General features: G+C 38.5%; 1 protein-coding gene across 14 annotated transcripts in view; it reads right to left on the reverse strand.

Annotated features, from left to right (window-relative positions):
- The window catches only part of LOC107098150 (nuclear factor 1 X-type-like), a 298,579-nt gene that overhangs the window by 183,126 nt on the left and 98,865 nt on the right, over positions 1–16,588 (reverse strand). The gene's annotated exons all lie outside the window — the stretch shown is intronic.

Genomic DNA, 16,588 nt, shown 5'->3' on the forward strand with positions numbered 1-16,588 from the left:
AATCTCAGAATTATGGCTTTAATCTCAGAATTAAGACTTTTTTGTCTCAGCAGAATCAGAATCAGAATTAGAAATACTTTAAATATCCCAGAGGGAAATTACTTTTGTTACACGCTCCAGTTACAGTTTTCTATAATATATACACACATCCAACTATACAATATAATAAAGTCGGAATTCTCCCTTTTTTCCCATATTAAACTAAAATGGTATTTAAAATTCAGTTAACTTATTTTTTTTTTCAGTGGCGCTAATCCTCTCCCACAGGCTTTGATTTGCTGCTTAAATAATAATTACAGTTATAATTTTTAGTGGTGGGAAATACAAAATAAACAAATTATTTTACCTCTTCGCTTTTGTTTTACACAAATTCCATTTTATCCGCAAAGTAATGTTAAAAGAGTGATCATAGGCTCCCTTTTCTTTTTAAATAAAAACTTAAGTGACTTTAAATGAGACAAATAATTTTTTTACAGTATAAAAAATTATACTAGCCTTCTTTCAGCCAGCTGGCTGGCAGTGTGCAGCAACAAGTGGAGGATGAGCAACTGGTTTACTACCCCCTTATTGAGCATCTCTTTAAAATGGTTTTAAAATAAAGACCTGATTTGAATTCTGTGAGCTTTTAAGCCCCTGATCTGGTATCCAGCCCTGCTGGGTGTCCTGCTGATCCTCGGTCTGTGCTTTTATTTGGGGGCTTCAATAAAGTGGGGCTGCAACAAACGCCTACCTCACCATTCTGTTTCTAGCGTCTGGAATGCCAATAAAATGTATTTTATCCTTTCTATGATATTAAAGGGTTGAATAGATTTAAAGTTTAGATATTTAATTTAAATAATTAGTATGGTCAAGAAAAAGAACCAGATTCCTTTTCTAGTATATCTTGATTATTTTTACCAATTTTCTTTTTAAAAAAGTGATCTGGTTTGATCAAACCTCCATAATTTCTTTGGAAGGACCAAACAAACTCAAAGAAGCTGCTAACTTTGTGCCTTTCTGTGACCCTGCAGCGGCCGCCTCCGTCCTGCGGCGCCTGACCTCCCCCTGAATGCGCCGCATCTCATCAGGCCAATTAGAGTGTTGGTCTGCATAACCCGAGGGCCCCCCAGCTGCCGGGCCCTTCATTAGCGCAGCCTCTGTGTCCTCTCCTGCCCAGCTGAGTGTCCCTGACACCGGCTCCCCCAACCCGCCCCTGACCCCGGCGCAGGCTGCCAGGCCACGGACCATCACTGAGGAGATCAGATGGGGGTGGGGGGGCTTTAGAAGGCAGCATCTGGATTTTTCTGGTATTTAGTTTATTTTTCTCTCGGTTTGGAGTTTGAAGCAAAAACTTAAGGACACATTTTCTCAGTAAACGGATCCCTCTTGGCTTCAGCCGTACTCTGAACAGGATGGTTTCCCCTCTGCAGGGTTGTCCCCTCATTTTTCTGCTGTTAATAATCAAAAACAGGCATTACATCTGTAATAAGGTGACTAAGCGCCTCCACACGCTGACCCATTCCTCTGCTAAGCAAAGATCAACGCAGCTCGGCGTCCTGCGCTGGTTGCACTTATCCGAGTTTATAAACCGACCCCGTTACTATGTGTGAAAAGTCTGCAAACAATTTGCGGCGACTGCATGCCAAAGTGCCCGGAGTGGGTGTCTGTGTGGGGTGGGCCGAGGAAGAAGCACGCACCGTGCATTCCACTCCAGCCTGGGCATTCTCCCTTCTCTGGAGCTCTTTTCTCATCTTAAAACAATCAAATTTGGAAGAATGAACAAACTGAGTAGATCTTCCTCTTTATAACAGAAGCATAAAGATATCCAATCACCAGAGACACGATCGAGGTGAAAAAACAGGAGAAAAAGCAGCTCATCTGTTGGAACAATGGAAAAGATCAAAGGTGCTTAAATGGATCTGTGGTTCTTATATCATGCAGAACCAGAAAGAACTAAACTAAACAGCAGATTGGCCTCCAAACCAACAGGGGGCCCTCTAGAGCAATAAAACATTTATGTCAAATGTTAAAAAAACAGTAAATTTCTGCTCTGTTGACACATCTATGGCAATAATGTCAAAAAAAAGAAATGTTACACAAGTAAAACTATTGCGATAAAATTAAAATTTCCTCTGATCCGACCATAAAAACAAACATGTTATTCTCATTTTCAACCGAATCCGATTTATTGATTTTTTTTTCATTCAAAGTTTCTAATAAGAAAGATAAATAATATATGTTGTTTTAAATAATAACTACTTTTGATTTTAGTCATCTAGGAGGTGAATTTAAACAATAACGAAATATTTGCTATGAAAAAATAAAACAATGAAAATATAACAGATTAAGGACGTTTCTCAATTCACAAGAAAGCGAGTGCGGACTCGCTAAGTTTGTTCTTGAGAAGAACACAGAAAAGTCTGGACTTGGTGAGGACGGGAGCACGCAGCATAAATATGGATCAATCGGAACAGAAGCGTACTGATGACGTCACAATACGCTATGATCGTCTGGAGCTGCATTTCACCTCCTTTCATTAATAGTCACTAGATAACAAAACATTCTTACTTTTTTCCATAAGTGGAGTCATAATAATTAAGACAGTTAGATAAATGCAAATCAAATGAACATTTTTCCAAATAAAACTTATAAAATCGCCATCAGAGCCAGCGGTCCACACACGGCTATGCAGAGAGACGGCTGCTGCAGACGGGCTGCGGTTAGCTCCGCTGGTTGCCATGGTCCTCTCAACATTGGAACTTTTTTTTAAATTACTAAGTAGTAAGTAAGTAATGTTCATTTATATAGCACCTTTCGCAGACATAGAGGTCACAAAGTGCTTCACAAAATCAAAATACAAATAATTTACAGTAGCAAAAGATATGGTCATAAAACAAACCTTAATCTACTGGAATTAAAATGCTTTTGTAAACAAACAGGTTTTCAGTCCACTCTTAAAAACAGTAAGCGCAAGGAAAGCGGAAGATTTAATTACGCATTAAATCGGTATATGTGTCATATAGTAAAGCTTACAATCATAATGTTCTCGCCTCAAATGATCTTACAACGTACTTTTATTGAAGAACGGCAACAGAAAACAGAACTTTGTGAGCGCTCCATTTAAAGCTGCTGCTGCCGCAGTGCATGCTGGGACAGCTGTCAATCTCAAGAACGGACAAGTCTGAATGCAAAAAGCATGCAAACACATCCCATAATACTAATTATAATTTCACTTTATTGATCTCACATTGGAGAAATCTACCTCTGCATTTAACCCATCCTCTTGGGGAGCAGTGGGCTGCCATCATGGGGCTCCAGGGAAGCAGTGTGGGGTTAAGGGTCTTGCTCAGGGACCCACAGTGGTAGTCTGTGGGAGTGGGGCTCGAACACATTACCTCAGGATTCCAAGCTCTATGCCCTAACCACTAGGCCGCCACTCCCCCAATTTCTCTGCAAAGCTGTTATTGTTATTTTATACTGTGTAGTTTAACGATTTGTTCGGATTGTGCAAAGTTACGTGTTAAATTTGTATATTATCATTAATTTCATAGTTATTTAATGTTTGCGTTCTTTGCTTGCAACAATATTGAGACAATAGTCACGGCATAAAAAATACAATGAAAGTCATAGAGAAGCGGCCGTTCCAACGTTTGCATTTCCGAATTCTCCCGAGTGGTGCACGACTTTACACGAGTGAATAAAGTGAACGTGATTGGTCGTTTATCAAGAGGGCGGGATTGTTGTGGCGAAAGTTAGCAAGCATGTTTGATTGTGGCCGGTTTATCGGAAGCATCGTTGCTAACCAGTTAGCAACTTAGCGCTAGTAGGTTCCCAATGGGAGCTAGGTTCCATTGGGAACCTAGCTTTAGTTTAGTCACAGGACTAAAATAAAGCAGTGTTTAGTCCCGTGAACACTGGGAAGGAAGTCAATGGGAAAGAAAATTATTCTTACTTCAACAATTGCTTATATTAGCTGAGACATATGAATCAAGATGTTATGACCGAAAAAATTTGATTGACAGATGACCGTTGATATATGATTGGCTGAATTTAGGTTTTCAGGCTGATGTATAACTAACTGGCCTGCATAAGATAAAGGAAAAGAAAAACTGATTTTAAGGCAGCATTTTTTTTTAAATAGAAATTTTCTAACTTTTATGACAATATTGTCTGATAAAGAGTACATTTATATACATGTTTAAGCCAGAATGCTTCAAATTTTAAATATACTTCCCTATGACTTTAAAATCAAATGCCACTGCGATGAAATTACATTTTCTTTAGATTATAATACAATCCAAATGCAAAGCTGGGATGTAGACCCAGGTGAGCTCTGCTCTTGGATCGGCCCATGTGTAAACAGGCAGGGAAATGTACCTGTGCAGATGTGAATCCTTGACCTCTCCATCCAAGATCAGACGTGAAAAAGCTTTTTGTGTGTCAGAGAAAAATAACCGTCCGTTTGCCTTCCTGTTTGAGCTCTTTGAATCACCGTAACCTGAAAGGCTTAAAATCAATACCGACAGATGACAGAGAAGTGGATAGCTGGAGGCTTATTTGTTTAAGAGGTTTTATAGAACATTTGCTTTAGAGCGTGCTTTAGATGGAATGCCACAGGCAGAGGCTTGCAGATGCAGCCGGATTACGACAGTATTGATGGGCATAACAGACATCATCGGGCAGCTCTGTCTCACCTGGGAAACTGGCTTTTACAAACCAATAAAAAGGTATTTGGTGCTTTTCTGTCTTTTTTTTTTTTTTTAAAGAGACACAGGTTCCCTAGATGTGACGGAATATGACAGATATAGATATCGCAAGGCAGAATCTAACTGCCTGATTTACTTTATGAAGTCCAGACTGAGTCCAGCATCTAGGCAGAAATGCCTCAGTCAGTCCCTCTGTTTGTCGCACAAACTTGCTACCACTTCCTCACCGATTCCTATATTTGGAGAATCTGCAACGTTTTCTGAAGCTAACTGGTTTTAATAGTAATTTCAAAACTAGTAATTTCAAAATAAAGGTACCGTGGCTGCGGTAGTAACTATGCGAAGTAAACCAATTCACACTACCGATATTTTGGCCTGTTCTTAGCTTCTTTTTCATGCATTATCTCTCCCTCTCTTTGCTATCTATCCATTGTGCTTTTTTTAGTTTAAATTGATAATCAATGTTTCTTTCTTTGCTTGATTAAACTCAGACTTGTCGGGGTGCGGCGGTGATGCAGGGGCTAAGCACACGAGGCTTTGGCGCTCGACTCAACAGTCACAGGTTTGAGTCTAAGTCTGCAGATCTTTGCAGCATTTCTTCCTCTCTCTCTCTAATCATTATCAACTTCCTGTCTGCCTACTTTCAAAAATAACAAAAATAAAAGCCAATAGAAGCGAAAAGAAGTCGAGACTTGTGTAACATTCATTATCGTTGTTTCATTTTTATCAAGTTAACGGAGGAATCGCGTATCGGGGATCGGTTAGACTGTGTTATGGGTGTCTTTGCAAACATCAGGGAAACATTTTACGACTTAAGGCATCTTCTGTCTGAATAAGAGCGGCTCACAGCCCTTTGCTGCTGGTGGATGGTCACTTTCTCCTCTGCCCTGTGATCGGTAAACACAAAAGAAGCAACTTGAATCGCCTTTATCCGACAAGAAAGGAAAGAAAATTAAAGCGATCATGCAAACAGTGTGCCGCAAAACACCCACTGACAGACATCCACTGATTTATCAGATATTAAAATAGACAATGTTTACTCCACCAGCCTTTCAAAAATGAAAAAATCCCTTTTTTTCTGCATCAGAATTTCAACATGACCCAGAAACGAAAAGGCTCTCCAGGTTCATGTGTTAACTTGCTGCTCCGTAGAGCTGTAGGGCTTTGCCCCTCTTTCCAAAGAAACGAGAGAGAAATGCTGTTTTACACACCGCCGTCAGAAAGACGTGAGCTGAAACAACACGGGTGTGTTTGCAAGTCCCCAGAACGTCGGTGTTTGTCACCTAAAACCCGACGGCAAACAAACAGCTCGCTGACACTTTGCTGCGCAGAAAGTTTGGTCTGTGGGACTGCAGCAATGCCTCCGCCCTCCCTTCTGTGCAGGCAAATCATTTAGGTTCACAGGGATTTATGATTGAGAGCAAGTTCACCTCAAAGCCACTGGCTGGTGTGGGATTATATTCTAATCTAGTTGATCCTAAAGAAAAACAACTTCCCAACCTAAACACCATTCTACTGTCTTCGTTTTATTTTTAATTAGTGCTGAAACAACAGATTCACTGTTATATCTCCTCCACCTTTAACCTCCCTTTACTATGGACAGCTTGACAGGATGCTAATAATCCCAAACTGTGCACTTAAAGAGAAAATTATCAATATCTGGAACTCTGAAATATCTGAAATTCCACTAACAATTGCATTTAGAAACACAAATTTAAAAACAGATTTTCCTGTATTTTAAATCTGATTCAAATTACTGAAAAAAGAATGATTATAAAATATATAAATTCTAGGATTAATAAACACAAAAATGGGACGCACGTGGATTAGATTATCTTTATCTTTGGGTTGATAATTGACAGGTTCAAACATGCATATATTTAGCACGGTTTTTATCGTGCATCATGCATTTTCCTTCACAGAGGTTAAGGTTTACCTTCTGTAATCATGAATGACTGCAGCTGCGCCAAAAAGGATTTTGTTTGACAACAGTTGTTAGTCTGTTCAATGCTCGTAACACCTGAGCGGCCCCAGGAACCGAGAGAGGATCAAAGAAAGAAGAAAATATGTGCTGTTATGCAAGGTGGGGAAAGCTTCAGTGTATGGAGGGAATTTTATTCCATTATTTTTCCAAGCAAAAAACTAATTTTGTAAATGGTAATTTGAAAGCAAAATGCAATTTTCAAATGAAACATCTTAATCCCAAAAAAAAGATTTAGAGAGTAGTTTTCTTAGATTACATTTTTTCAGATTTATTTTTTTCCTATTTCTGATTTTTTAAGATAGAGTTTTTCAAATTGCACCTAATCAAAATGTGTTTTACAGATTATATTCTCCCCCGTTCTCGGAGCAGGCTTCCCTCTGGAGTGAGTAGTGAAGATGCAATTCTATTGGTCTTCATCCACGTTAGCAACGTTTTGATTGGTCGAGAGCAAGTGTTTGTTTTGGGCTTGAACTGAGGAGAATAAAATCTGTAAAATGCATTTTGATGAGGTGCAATCTGGAAAACTTAATCTTAAAAAATTAGAAATAGGAAAAAAATAATTCGGAAAAATGTAATCTAATAAAACTACTCTCTAAATCTTTTTTTTTTTTTTTTTTGATTAACATGTTTTTAAAAGTTTCGTTTGTAGATTGCATTTTGCTTTCAAATTACCATTTACAAATTTTGTTTTTTGCTTTTTGTTTAAAAAAAAATGACCTAATAACATAGATTCTAAGGGGGAAAAATTCACTCTCAAAATCTTATTTTGATTAAGGAATAAGTTTAAGTTTTTTTCTGGATTGATTTTTTTATTCTTTTTATTTCCATTTTCAAAATATATTCTTAGCTTGCAATATAATGGAACAAAATTCACTCCAAACAGGATCTATTTGGAAAGGTATGGAGCTAAATCAGTGACAACTTATATGTAATTTGAGATTTGGCATTGAAAAGTGAAACATTGAAAATGCAAACACTGAAATTAAAAAAAATGTATAAAAGTAAAGAATTTTTAGCTGCAGCATTTTTCAATAAGATGTTTTTAGTGTTGCAGAGTTCCTGCTGCTATGATGTCACTACAGCGGGCACTGGCACTGTCAGGGGGCGGAGCTAAACTGAAGTCTCCTTCAGGGTCCATCACTAATTTAGCTCCACAGCTAACGCTAACTTCTGTTATCGTCTTGAAATATAGGCCGTAGCTTCGCTTAATTTGAAACTAAACTTACTGAATGACTTGTCAAACAAAAGACAATAACAAAATTCATTCCTTTACTTGTGGTTGAGAAGCGACACTTGAACAGGAATCCTCCATCAGTTTATAGCAGGTAGATGACGAAGAGTACTGAAAAAACGGAAGGACCCTGAAGGAGCCTTCAGTTTAGCCATGTTTGAAGTATCACTTGCTCTGATGGCGATATTTTTGTTTCATTTGGCAAAATTTTTATTTGATTTGTGTTTATCTGACTGTTAATTATTATTCCCCCACTAAATTAAAAAAGTTAGAATTTATTATTATTTAGAGGTTATTAACAACAGGAGGAGAAATGCAGCTCCAGACGAGCAGAACGTGTGGTGATGTCATCAGTACGCTTCTGTTCCAGTTGACCCATATTAATGCTGCGTGCTCCCGTCTCCCAGAGTCCATACTTTCCTGTGTTCTTCTCAAGAACAACTTGGCAAGGAAACGAGTCCGTACTCGCGTTCTTGTGAATTGAGAAACGGACCATCTTTCATATAAAAACAGCTTCGGCTAAAAACGGCATTAATAATCAAAACCTATTTACTTTTTGGAGGGAATTTTGAAATGTGTAAATATTCGATGTTTAAAATTTCAGTGTTTAAATTTACAGTTTTTCGTTTTTCAATGCCAAATCTGAAATTCAATGGCAATCCAAGCTCTCCCTGATTTAGGTATTATTCTTTGGCCAACCACAACACTCTTCGGTGTGAAAGTTTGTATTGAAGGAAGCAAACATACACAGACTGTTGTCATGTTTATTTACGCATGTTGGCTGTTTCTTCAAACTGCTACAACATACAGATAGACCTCTGTTGGTGCCTCTCATTTCATCTGTTCTTACTTTTCTCAAATTTTGGTAGTTTAGATCAGTTTTTTTAGTAATGTAAAGAAGTCATTTGGATTCAGATATTGATTCATACCGGTGGACATTTTATCTTAGTGGAAAACAGTTTACTCACCATGGAGTTGAATTAAAAATACCATCAGAAACCAGAACAAAACGTTTTTAACTTTTTAAAAGTTTTAAATCTGGGAATGTTTGGTGTCACAATTAAACATGCAAACCCCATTCAGTAAGACTCCAAGCTGGGACTTGAATCCGGGACCTTCTTGCTGCAAGGCGGCAAAGCTACCCACCGCGCCACTGCCCACATTTAAGATTTGATTGTCCGTATTTTGAATAAATACCAATATTGTCTAACTAAATATTGTGAAATTGATATTTTGAATTGATACAAATATCGTCAAGTGAAACATCACAATATTTGACATCAATTTTTCACTAAATCCCTACTTAACAGGGATGTAATTCACCAACTTTACCACGGTACAGTTTTGTATTGATTGAAATTTGTTTGGAAGACGACACGATGTTTCCAATGTATCAGAAAGTCTTACCCAATACAACTTTAATTAGGTTATATTTACAAATCTGTGATTCATATAGTGTGATATAATAGAGCCATCTACCAAACAACAGGATTATTCCTTTTTTTAAAGATAACACAAAGCATTTTACCAATTTAAATTCTGACACATTTTTGTCGGAGCTGGTCTATCTTGATGACAACATGGATCAATATTTTAATTTTCAGTTACGGATCGATGCATTGTTGTACCATCACTACTGAATTAATAGTTAGAAATTTTTATTCTTCCTGCTTTTCGTTTTCCCTATTTTCTTTTTATCTGTTTTTTAAATAAAAAATGAAAGGAGCCATCACTCTTCTGCTTTTCACCCTTTTCGCTAACACCCTTGGATGGAACCAACCCTTAGGCTGAGCGGAAAGATACAATTTAAATAAAGGGTACCGATAACATTAGTACTGCTCCAATTATCAGATATTTCAGCAGCAGTGGTAAAATTTTTTACTGTTTTAAATAAAAGCAAGTTTTGATTAAGCTTTTAATTTAAAAACCCAGAACGAAATGCTTCAAAATTGGTGATCTTGTGATAAACAAAATACAATATCCTTTTTATTATTTTGAAAGTGTTTTCTTGTTCTTTATCATCTTGCTGTGTGAGGAAAAATCTATAATTGACTCGTCCTCTTACCATCTAAAATCATTTTTTGGTCACATTCATATGAGGAACATCATTGTTTTGACATTTACTTGATTATCCGCTGATCTGTTGAGGAAGAAAGGATGTCTTTGATTAAAGGGTTCAATAAATGGACTGTAATTTACGATTTCTCCGCTCAGTCGGCGCCCTCGGAGCCATGACTAAAAGGGTTATTGAGGTTTACGGTTTGTGTGAGTTAGAAGGTATCACCCTCCCAATGGTCATAATGACAGCAGGCAGCAAGCAATGTGGACAGCAAGCTTCTATAGGCATTACTTATGGACTGGAGCACAGAAACAACATGTCCACATGAATAATTGTGGCTGCTTCTATCAAACTGCAGGAACCCCAGGCAGCGGGAGGACGACAGCAGCACAGTGACTCTTGAGAGGCATAACGTACACGCAGAGTTCAGACGGACAGCGGCGGGCTGCCACCCCTATTTACCTCCAGAATGACATGTTGAAGTTAAATCAAAGAAGACGGTAGCCGGTAAGCTAGTGGCTCTGGTTGGGCCTGCATGCCCAGAAAACCAGACAGGACAGAAACTTTCCCAAACTGCCTGACGCCATGATTGCATTCAGTCCTAAACTCTGGGACATATGTGCAGAGACAATAGACCAAGATAGGACAAAAAAAAGGAAGAAAAAACCCTCTCGCCTGAATAAATTCTACAGAGAAGTAAAGCCCACTTCTAAAGCAGCGTTGAATGCTTTGCAATCAGACAAATAAAGGGCCAATCTAGCACACAATCAAACTAGAGATTTGGCCTGCTCTCCTGCCAACAGCTAGGGACCTCCTCTTTCTGAACAAGGGATGCACTATTGACTACACCCCCCACTTTCCCTGTGTCTCCCTCTCTCTCCAGTCCTCCCTATCTGCCAGTCTGAAAGGCGTGATGCCAACCTTTTCCACCATTGGGCATGCTGCCCTGCCCTTTATGCAAATGCTTTGCCACCATTCGTAGCTCACAACCCCCACTGTCTCAGACTGCAGGTTTGTACACACATATCCCTTGTTACTGCCTATATACTCTTTGCCCCCATTTGGGCATAAAGTGAGCTTCAAGCATCACTATAAGAAGTGAAAACAATGTCCAATCATAGGTGGATATTTACTGGTTGTTTGTTTTAAGTGTCTGTGTGAGATTTGTTAGAGAAGAGCATCTCCTGACAAAAACAGCGAACCAAAGCCGGAAAACATGAGGGGGGGTTGGGAGGAAATTGTAAAACAGCCTCAAATTTAACAATAGGTTCCCAAAATATGTTTCTTTCTCTGCAATACTTTTATAAAAATTTCTGTGACTTCATATTAAAAGCTAAGCAAACAACATAAACCAGAGTTATCATTAACTATAACTAACCGAAAAATCAAAATATAAAAATATAAAAATACATTTTTGTCAATTGAAACTTAAAAATATTAAAATTAAAGACATCCACCTTATTTTTAGGTGTTTATAAATGTGTCTGATAAGCATTTTTTTTCACAGGTCTGAGTTGCTAAGTTTCTTTACTTATAATTTTTTGACCATTTTATAAATACAATCCTCTGAACAAATCTAGTGGTAAAATTAATGAACACTAAACTAAATATAAGCCTTATTAAAAGTAAAGTCAAAGAAATTTCAGCAATTTCAAGTTAAAAACTAATGCAAACTGACTAAATTAGAGAAAAGAAATAGTTAAAACTAAATACACATTATTTAGACTGGAAAACTATTATAATGACATAATATGGGAAGACTATTTATTTTTTGGCAATCACAGAATCATTTAAATATGATGTCTCTGTTAAATGATCCAGGTTTATGGCAGGTTTAAAGAATCTCTGCAGGGTTTGCCAAATAAATACGGTAAACACTTTGATTTCCATTTGAAAAGATGAGGTAAATATCACTCTCTTGCTCTAACTTTATTTTTTATTTGCTGGCACTGGTGGCCTTTATTCAAAAGTAGGCTGACAGGAAAAGGGATTCAAAGACAGAAGGGAAGACGTGCAGCGAAGGTCATTGGGGGCGATAATTGCACCAGTGTCAGCTGCGTCAAAGACAATGGCATTCGCTTCACCCCTGCACCAGCATTACAACAATAGAACTAACCAGTTCTGGTTTGAGTATCTTTGAGAAAAAAGCTTGTTTTCTGCCAGTAAATTCTAAATGCAGACAGATAAATGGCTAAAAGGCATAAGATACTTCTTCAATGCTTCAATGCTAGTTGGGTGTCAGCTGAACACAATAACTAAAGATCCAAGGACTCTAATTTTGTCAATCATATCTTTTATACTGTTTAAAAACCTTTTTAAAAAAGGGCCCAAGGAAAAAATGGAGTAACTTAAGTTTCCTGAACCTTTGTGGAGTAGATTAGCTATCGCAGTATTTCCATCCCTAGAGGTTGCTATGCACTCCGTCTGAAAAAAAACAGCCACTAAACTCCAACTCTATCTCAGCTTGGAAAAATGGCCATAAACCTCTGCCCTGAAACGGCAGTTGTTAAACTATGAGATTCAGTTCAGGCTACATCAAGAAAAAGCTTTTTAGATACCATTTTGATATAGTGTCTGTAATTGCTCTCTAAAGAGCACGGCGTCTCATACCGACCAATGCCAACGGAGAACCATTAAAGCATACACTGTACGATTTTTTCCCCTTCTCGGGCCGATTCTCCAGTTGTGCGAGAATTGTTCGATCGGGCTGACTTTCAGCCTGATCGTGCGTCGTGTAGTGTACAGGGGGTAACGAGGGGCGATCAGCCTCTCATGACCACCTCCCAATAAGGAATCGCACATGTTTGAAATTCAGTCGGCGGTCGTAAGGTGGTCGTGGGCAAATCGCTCAGTGGGCATGCGAAAACAAGGATTCTTCTTCCTCTCAGACAAAATCACAGAAGAATGGCTTCTGAAAACTTTCTATAAAACTGACAGATCACAGTAGCCATGTTTGCCCAGCCATATCTTTGTCGAAATACGTCATTGCCTTTTATTTTAGGGCTTTCCTCACACAAAATTGCACAAATTGCCAAGGCAGCGCATTTCACCTAGTGAGCTTCATATTCCTCTTCTACTTGTTTGGCTTCCAGATAGATGAGTCTGAGTCACTCCAGAGCTAAGTCCGACGTGGTTTGAACTCACACTGTACGACCAAAACCTGTGGTTTCGTAGTACAGCAATTGAAAAAAATCGTACAGTGTATGCCCGGCTTAACCCAGAAGTCTCCCCATCGGAGTTGGGAGGTAACTAATTGCATTTACTCAGCCAAAGTAACATAAGCAACATTTGGACAAACGCATATCACTGATTACTTGAGGCTAGACAATTAATTACATTTGCACTACAATCTCAAGAAAAAAAAAGAATAAGTTTCGAAATCTCAAAGCTGCTCATTTTGGGTTACATTGTTACATTCAATGAGTAAGACACTTACTTTCCCTGTCCGACCCTTTGGGTGACGGTACTAAGCTCAGGATAAGTTTTCCATCACACAGAAGGTAGAGAGAGTTGCAGTTATACTTCATCCCTTTCTTGAAGTTGACCAGCAAGTCCTCCTTGAATACTGAAATCCTAATTATGCTAATCAAGCTATTTCCTGCACTACTTGCTCGCTGAAGGCCACCAAGGAACTTCCTGCAAGTCATTCCAATTCAAGTTTCTCCTCTCTCCTCCCCACAGCACCTCTGCAACTGTAATTACCGAACTTCAATAAACAGCCACTCTCGAGTCCTCCAGGGCTTGCCTTGGTGCTCTGGAGGGGGCGGGTCTTCGGCTCTTCACAACCACTACTGAGCATTTTTCCTTTGGATAAACTTTACATGCACAAGTGCACTTTCACAAACAACTACAGGAGCTCAGTTCTAGGTACTTAGAGATTCAAATCCATACAGAAAGCCCATAGTCTTATATTCAGCTACCACAGTATTCATGTCAGATTAAGTAATACTACTTATATTTCAGCAATAGTATCAAGGCCTTACTTTATTGTATCTCTTATACTATATCCGTTGGTTGTACTGTTCTTTTTACATCTCTTTGCAGGTGATGAAGCAAACTGAAGATGTTTTATTGTTATCTCCCTTTTATCTCCTCTTTCTTTCATCTGTTCTGTTCTTTGCTGTTCTACTTACATTGCAGGGTCCATATAATCTGTAAAACTCCCTGCATGAATTATAATAAAGCAATTTATATGCATAGATCAAGCAGAACACTATGGCAACAGCCCCACTGCTCCACTTGTGAAAACAAAATCTGTTGGCCGCTTTTTGGCATCAAGACAAGTATTCTTATTGCCAGACAGGACACTGTTAAGAAAAATAAAATAAAAATAAATAAACGGCCACTCTAATCTTCATTTGAGAGTACAAGTAAATGATTATCACCAAACTGGTTGGTTTGAGAAATTAACACTGCTTCCCTCTCCGCAGTGAATTTCCTGTTGTGAAACATTCAATCACTTAGCGGAACCAGTGGTGTTTTCATTTTTAAAGAAATGTTTGATCAAGATTAAGATGTTATTTAGTGTAATCATACGTCTCTAACTGACTTTGGTTAAAAAATGGAATATAGGTTGAGTATGAGTACGAAATAATAGTCCAATAAGTTTTGAGGAAACTGATGTTTGGACATTTTACAGAGGTGCGACCAAAGGGGCTTGGAGTGGCGAAACGAGGCCAGTTCTATAACTTAGCTACTAAATATAGTAGCATTTTTCAAGAACCTGAGTTTGTTGTTGTATAAAACATTTCTGTTTTCTTTCTTTTTTTTCCCTATCAAAAAACACAAGCATATTAAGCTGGTATTAGCTGATTAATTTGTCACTTGCTTGTCTTGTGGGCATGCAGTCTGTTCCTTTACAGATAGCAAAGTATTATAAAATGTTGCCTTATTGAGACAGATACATGCCTCACCATCAGAGCTCACACAGAGATCGTCTTGTTTTTTTATTTTTATATTTCTAAAATGTTTTAAAGTAGCCAAATCCATCTTCCTTTGAAAGGGAAGCCTTATTAGTCTTCTTTAGGCCAGTGAACCAGCGGTTCACTTTTTTATGAATACAACTTAAACCATTAGAACAGTATGATGGAAACAGTTTTTTTTTTCTAAAAACCCTGGCATACCGTGATACTGGTAACCGAGCCAACGGTAAAATGTTTCAACAATAAGAACATCAAGAGACATGTCATCCATAAGCTTGCAATTAGCTTCTATCAGGCCGAACTCAGAGTGAAAAACAGAGCGAGGACTTGTACATGAGTGTCTGTGCGGTGGACGGAGGGAAGGAAATGAATGAGGCCTTTTCTTACAGCAGGACCCAGATCAGAGCTCCTAACTATGGGATTTGGTGCTGTTGCCTTTCTCCCCCTGGAGGGAGTAATTAGGTTAGGGAGGACAACTGGTGCATTGTTTTAACAGAGAAGGGATTGTGCGGGGCCAAAGTCCCATCAGCAACATGCTTCCCTCACAACAAAAATGCCAAACGGACTTTCTGAGACGTTCCACGCACATGCAGAGCAGACAGACGTTCTTTTGGGGCCTCGTCTTTTACTTTTTTTGCAAAGAGAAAAATCTGATTTTTGATGCAGAGCTCTTAGTGCTCTATATCCAATGAAAAGTCAAATATAGTCCAGTGGTGTCAAATATCCCTCTCCTGTTGTTGCAGTTGTGGGATTTTAGCTCTTTTTTGGAGACTCTTTTTTAAAAAAAGAGTCAGTGTGTATATCCTCTCCTACATTCAGAGGCTTGGCAACACACACTGTTTCTAACTAGTATAATATGGTTATGATGCATTTGCATTCCTTCCAGTCCCCTAGGAAATACAATATGCCTATATCATCTGTTTTAATCACGGTCTGCTTCCAAGGAAAGAAAATGGGAATACAAACAGCTAACGCTATAAAGAGGCAGTCTCAAGTAAAGCTTCAAGTTAGTTTAAGTGCATACACTGCTGACTGGTACTGACCAAACCAAACAAACCATGCTGGGATAAAAAGTAAAAAAAAAAAAAACTTTTAATGCCAACTTACCTCTTTGTGCTCCTCTATGCTTTTGATTTTGCTGCTCTGTTTTTTCTGTAGTTTTTCAGAATAAAAGTTATTTATTTGTTTTTAACAAACACTAGTGGTCATTTTGTTCATAATATGGTTGCAAAACTGCTAAAATGTACAATTGAAAATCCTTTTAATGAGATTCAAGAGAAAGTTTTATAGTTTTCTCTGGCGGCAGGACGTGCCACAGCGCTTCCCCTTAGTCTGCTGAAATGTAAAGAAATGCCACAAAATGTTGTCGGTGTTGGGCGAGGATAGTGCACGAGACCCAAGTAAGGAGGCAGAACCATATGGTCCTTTACTTCATGTGTCTTCCTCCAACTCAATCCCATTTACTGTCAAAATAAATGCCAAGTATGCCACACACAAAAAAAAGTGAAAAATACCAAATACTACGTTTTATGGCAATGCTTATTTGACTGGCTAAGGTACTGAGAGGTAAAGACAAGGTACACACTGCAGTGTTGTGGTCAAGACCACCTAAGCCTAGACCAAGACAAGACCAAGACCAGAGTGTATCGAGACCGAGACAAGACCAAGACTTTTAGGGTCCGAGACCAAGTCAAGACCAAGACCGAG

The sequence above is a fragment of the Cyprinodon variegatus genome, unplaced genomic scaffold (genome assembly GCF_000732505.1).
Source record: "Cyprinodon variegatus isolate N-32 unplaced genomic scaffold, C_variegatus-1.0 Scaffold751, whole genome shotgun sequence".
In the NCBI taxonomy this organism is placed as follows: domain Eukaryota; kingdom Metazoa; phylum Chordata; class Actinopteri; order Cyprinodontiformes; family Cyprinodontidae; genus Cyprinodon; species Cyprinodon variegatus.